Below are 6565 nucleotides of genomic sequence, written 5' to 3'. Positions count from 1 at the left end.
TCCGCCTTCTCCTCCCCGCAGCCTTCGAAGTCCTTTCCCTACCCCCCCCCGCCCCACCCTCTTCTCGGGCCCCGCCCCGCCCCTCCCCGGAGCTCTCTGATTGGGTGGCTGGGACGAGCCAGCCCTCTAATCCTTCTTCTTTCGTCCTCTCCCCTCCCCCACCCACCCTTCCCTTTCCCTACTGCCTCAGGAGAGGGACTGTGATTGTTCGATGTACACGTCACTCTTTGTGACGTACGCAGGTGGGGGCGGGGAAAAGGAGGTGGGACGAAGGAGCAGTAGCCGAGGCTGAAACTAGGGACAGAGTAGGGTTTTTGCGCAGGCGCGTACAGTTGAAGTGGGCACCTGTGTTCCTTCCTTTCGCTGCATCCCTCCTGCCCACTTTAGCCGGTGTATTTAGCGTGCTGTGAGAGCACTCTTGGAGTGGAGCTTAGACATGGCCGGAGGGCGTTGTTTCCCCAGGTTAAGGAAGAGATTTACCTCTTTCAGGGTATGGGCCTAAGGAGAGTCGAAGGAGGGGCCAGGGAGGTGTCCTCCCATGGAACGGCGGGGGTGGTTTCCTGAGCCGCGTGGCTCCTGGGCCTTCCCTGCCCAACCCGGGAACGCTCCTCCCTAGAGGCAGGGCCCTCCCACGTCCAGCTGTCTGGGCTTCCAATGTGAAGCCAGTTGGTTAAGGTACTTTGAGGGCTCTTCAAGGAAATGAAATCGTTTTCTCTTTCAGGACGCCCGACAGTACTGCCCAGGTGATGCCACACGGTGGTTATATTTTCCAGGGATTTAGTTTTAAATGGCTTTTTAGAGCCTATTATTCTCCTTCATCTTAGGCTATGACTCACCCTCTCCCCCTTTAGTACCAGGTAGTCTTCCCCGGGGTTAGTGTTAACCATTAGCATTGCCCTGTAGGTATAATGCGACCAACACTGTAATTTTAAGGTTTCTAGTAGTATTAAAAAAAGAAACAGTTTTAATAAATAGTGCATTAATTCAAAATATTTTAACATTCAATCAATATGAAATGATTAATACAGTTTTTTTCACACCGAGTCTTTGACAATTGTGTGTATTTTGTACTTACATACACTCAGCATATCTCAATTCAATTCACTTGACATTAATCAGATTGTCAGGTACAGTACTGAATAACTAGCAGCTCCAGACCTCTTGATTTTTGAGTTGTAATTTGGGGCCCTTTCTACCTTGGATTTATTGTACCTCTCTGCCTCAAAGTTTCTTAAGAGTGAACTTGAATTGAGTACCAACTTGATGAAATGTCTAGGATGTCCAAAGGAAGTCTGAACTATGTCTTCTGGTGTGTGTATGTGTGAGTGTGCGCGCTTGCGCGCCCTTATGGCTGTGTTCCCAATCCTACAGTTCCCTCTAGGCCACTCAGAGGCCTAGAGAATGATAGCTAACTCTAAAACCTTTCCTCTCTTTAGGTTTCCCTGGTCCTCAGGTAATCCTGTGCATTGCTTCTCCAACAACCCATTTGCAGCAATAGGCTCTGAAACACTGATTTCCATCCTGACTACATGAGGATGAAGGAGGGCTTTTCAAAAAGATAAATGCAGTGCAGGGAGAAGGAAACTGAATTTTCTAGATTTAGTAGATGTGGAGCAGGGACCTGGACATGTTTTTAAAAAGCCATCCAGGGTTGAGAACACTGATCTAGGGTTTGAATGTGAGGTTCACAGAAGGAATCTTGCTATTAACTCTACTGAAAAGTGAAGAGTGTCCTCCCCCCCTTCCCAGTTAGGCACAGTTGTCAGTGATTTTACTACATCAACACCTTTTTTGGTGATATCCACCCCACTGACAATATTTCATGGCATCGTATAAAAGGTACTGAATCTTTTTTTAATATCTTAGCAAATACCATATATAACTAGGCATTTACTCATAAAACAGGCAAATACACTGGCTGTCCGATATTTCAGTTTAAACAATAACCACTTTTTGATGGGTTGATATTCTAGCAAAGCAGATCTTATCAAGGGAGAAAGTAAAATAAAAGGTACAGTGGCCACTCCCAGAATATATTGGTTATTGGGAAGAAATGGGTAATAAAATTACAAATGAAGCTCCCAGCAGTTCCTTTCTTCATTTCTTTTCATGAGAATTGTCATTTAATGCACCCCCCTCATCTTAAGTTCTCTTAAGGACCCAAAGCAACAGCTGTAGCAGGCGTGATAGTTCACCATACCTTTTTCTTTTGGGAGTGGCAGATCTAAAGGATAGATTCAGGTAGATAAGATTCATTCAGCTAAAAAATTTAAAAATGCTAGATAGTGTAATTTAGGTGTTCATAATATAAAAATTGCTTTTTGCTTCATTCTCACATAATAAATGAGGTTTTCATAAGTTCCTGTACACAAATGTATACATTCATGCATTAATTTATATTTAATCAATATTGTGATTTATGAACAAGGCAAGAGATATTGAAGCTCATACACCTTCCCCTTTGGGTCTATATTTACTGTCTTGTATTAAATCTTGTTTATGAAGCAAATTTAAGGTTTGCTTTTGCTCTAAATATATGGCTAGGATTCTTTCATTTAAACCCACTAAGCAACACCATCCCTTCTATCCTCCCCCAGCCACGCAGCAACGCATTAATTTGCACCTGAATAGATTTCTTTTTCATTCCTATGCTGCTGTTTATGACTTAGGCTGATACACGGGGGCAGAAGAGTTGCTTTAAGGATCTTAAAAGGAAAACTGCAGAATTGGCTACGTTTTATCAACTATTAGGCTAATTGCTGAACTAGCCTTTTAAATGTACTTGTAATGATATTAAGGTTAGAACAATTGCAGACTAAACGAAGCTTAACAAATGTTTGCCCTAGTAAGAAAACTGAGATAACTAGACAACTTTGAGCAAAGCCATAAACATTGCCACAAAAGCGTGGTGAAGGATTCAGCTGACAGCCTCATGTAGAACCCACAACTAAACATCTGTTTTGTTTTAAGGCAGGATGAGTTTCTTTAGCATAGGATATCTCCTAGGATCAGCAGTGCTCACCTCCAAGTTAAGTCCTTACAGCAGGACAATAAACATGTCATTCTCCCAATAGAGAAGGCTCCCAGTTGCTTAAGAACAAAGTCTCCTATCTGGAATTCTAGGCTTTCCACGCTCTGGTATCATTCTTGCAAGTGCTCAAAATTGTCACATAAACATGCTTAAATCTCCTGTATTAACAGAAGCTCTTCCTTGATGGCACATACCCCTTCTGTCACCACTTTCTTCTCTACTCCAGATCATCTGCTGCAACAGCCATCTGCTGTCCTTTATTGCACACTTCAGTGTACTGATGGGCTCTTGGTGCTTCACTGGAATTATCCTTATCTTGTCACTGAATCCAATGAGCACTTTTTTGTCCTTATCCAGCTTAACCTTTCCACTGTACTACTGACTGCTCCTTAAAGCGCTGTCTTCCTTTGCCGTCCCTCTGCTTCTCTTCCTATTTCCATAGTCACGCCTAAGTCTCCACAAACTCAGTGTCTCAATCACTCTGGGTGTTTATCAAGGATCTGCCTGGGTCTGCTTTCTGCTTACTCCATTCTTTAGACCTATTTTTCTTCTTATCTGTTCCTAAGACTTCTATTACTTTGCTGACAATTCCCAGATTGATATTGTCATTCTTGATCCCTCCATTGAGTTCCAGACCCATAAATCCCACTGTGTTACAGATATCTCCACCTGGCAATTCAAATTCAACCTCAGTTTAAGCTCAGCTTCTCAAACTGAAATGTCAGTTAAAATTCGCTTTTTAGCTCAGCATTAGCACCACTATCTACTCAGTTCTTTTGTCCAAAAGCCTGGTAGACATTCTTGAGTTCTTCTTTAACCTCTATAGCCTGTAAAACCCAAATTCTGTGGGTTCTATCTCTCAACCCTCAAATCTGTCTACCTTTCTGTATCTTTGCCTGCATTATCATAGTCTAGGTCACAAACTATTAGACCATGAGCTATTAAAATAGCCCACAAAACAGTATTCTTACATTCAGTCTTATTCTCCTACAATTTACCATTCTGCAGCTGGAATGATTTTAATTCAGGTTTACTCCTTCCACTTTCCTGCTTAAAACCCTTTTATCCTTAAGATGACATCCCAGTTTCTTAACATTACTTATAAGGTCTTCTGTGTCTGGGCCCTGCCTACTTTAGCCTCATTTCATGCCATTCTTCCTCTTGCACTCTTGGCCTCAGCCACAGAGGTCTTCTGACAGCCATTCATATGTTCTGCATACTCTTGTTATGCTTCCAGGCCTAGAATATGGCTCTCTGACTGTTCCCAGTGCATCTTACATGTCCCTAGAAACACTCTTCCTCTGTTTACATCCTTATAAAGCCAGTGCCTGCTATAGTTCTGGCATTTAGGAGGGGCCAATATGTCCTTGCTGATTGACTACTCAATAGATATTCTTTCAAATAAACTCAATTATTCAGTTAGCCTGAGCTTTGGCCATTTTCCCAACACATTGCAATCTACTTCGGGCGTCTACTTGTGTTATTTTTCTGCCTAGATTGCCTTTCCGTTCTATGTGAACCCTGCCCATCTCTACCAATTTTAAAGCCCCAGTTTAAATTCGACTCTTCCAACATACTGGTTTGCTAATCAGTACAATCAGGGCAATCTTTCTTTCTTTCTCTCCAGGAAAATGCACATGAAGGCAACATTTTGCATATATCTTCTGAGGGCTTAATCAACCCCCTAAGGTCTATACATCAAACCCTTTGGGCTCCATAGACTTGTGACTGAGACGGGCTAGATGTTCACTATCCTATTCTTCTTCCTGAGCACATAGCTAGACTACATTTCCTGGCCTTAATTGTAATTGGGAGTAGCCATAGACTGAGCTTTTTCAAGTGTACCCCAATTCCAGACCCTTAAAAATCACTTGCACATTTTCTTCCACATTCCTTTCTCATCTGTGATGTGGATGAATATGATGACCATAGAAGTCATGTGTTAAAGATAGCAGAGCCACAAGATAAAAGGAGCCTGAGTCACCACGGGGAGGAGAGGTGCCCTCCAACCAGATATACCCATTCTAGACTTCATGTGAAAGAAAAAAATATTGTTATCAAGTTGAAATATATTGTGTACATTTATTAGAGCAGTTAATCTATCTTAGTTAGCATCAAATGCTTGGTTAAAAATCTCTGGTTTGTAAGGAAACAATAAAATGAGCAGTGGTTGCCAGGGATTAAGGGGGAGGGAGGAGGAGTAAATAGGTGGAGCACAGAATTTTTAGGGGAGTGAAACCATTCTGTGTATAACTGTAATGGTGGATATATATCATATATTTGTCCACTCATAAAATACATGGTACCAAGAATGAACCCTGCTGTAAACTATAGTCTTTGGGTGATGTGTCGATGTTGGCTCATAGATGATAACAGATTACCACTCTGTTGTGGGGTGTTGGTAATGGGGGAGGCTGTGCATGTGTAGAGTCAGGGCATAGCCATAGAGCATATATTAGAACTCTGTACTTTGTACTGTTTAGTGTGAACCTAAAACTGATTTTTAAAAATAAAGTCTACTTAAAAACACACACAAAACCCTGTTTTACAAATTTATTAATATTTAGTTTGAGTTTCTCATATGCTCTGATCACAAGCTGCCTGGGACTATCCCCTTTGTATCACAGAGCCTGATAATGTTTATTTACAACAAGATGACAGCAATGATAAATGTGTGTGCATCACAAACAACAAAACTTCAAAATAAATGGAAAACAAGCAAACAAAACAAAAAACCTGATAAAGCTGATAGAAGAAATAGGTATATACACAGTTATAGTTGAGGCTGCCAACATCTCTTTCTCAGCAATTGATAGAACCATTAGAAAATCAGCAAAAAAATAGAACTGAATAATACCATCAGCCAACAGACACACATTGATAGTTCTAGATTGCTTCATACAACAGCAGAATGCACATTCTTTTCAAGTGCTCATGGAATATTCACATACATAGACCATAACCTGAGCTATAAATTAAATTAGAAGAATTGACATCATATACAGTATGCTTTCTTCTATGTAGAGTCAAATTGGAAATCAATAACAGAAAGAGAGCAGAAAATCTCTACACACCTGGAAATTATACAACAGAATTTTAAACTGTAGGTTAGTGAAGAGTCTCAAGGGAAATAAAAAAAAGTACATCACTCTGAATGAAAATGAAAATACAACATCAAAATTTGTGGGACACAGCTAAAGCAGAGTTAAAAGAATAGTTTAAGGCACTAAGTGCTCATATTAGATTCAAAGAAGAGGTCCTGGCTGGATAGCTCAGTTGGTTAGAGCATCATCCTGATATGCCAAGGTTGTAGGTTCAATCTCTGGTCAGGGCACATACAAGAATCAACCAATGAATACATAAATAAGTGGAACAAATCAATGTTTCTTTCTCTCCCTTCTCTTCTTTCTCTTGAATCAAATAAGTTTTAAAAATTTATAAAAAGAAAAGAAAAGAAGAAAAGTCTAAAGTGTAATTTTCTATCTCAAAAAGAAAAGAGGCCCTGGCTGGTAGCTCAGTGGATAGAATGTGGGG

Source organism: Saccopteryx leptura, chromosome 11 (genome assembly GCF_036850995.1).
Source record: "Saccopteryx leptura isolate mSacLep1 chromosome 11, mSacLep1_pri_phased_curated, whole genome shotgun sequence".
In the NCBI taxonomy this organism is placed as follows: Eukaryota; Metazoa; Chordata; class Mammalia; order Chiroptera; family Emballonuridae; genus Saccopteryx; species Saccopteryx leptura.
The sequence above is the reverse complement of the archived record's forward strand: the minus strand, read 5'-3'. Positions refer to the sequence as shown.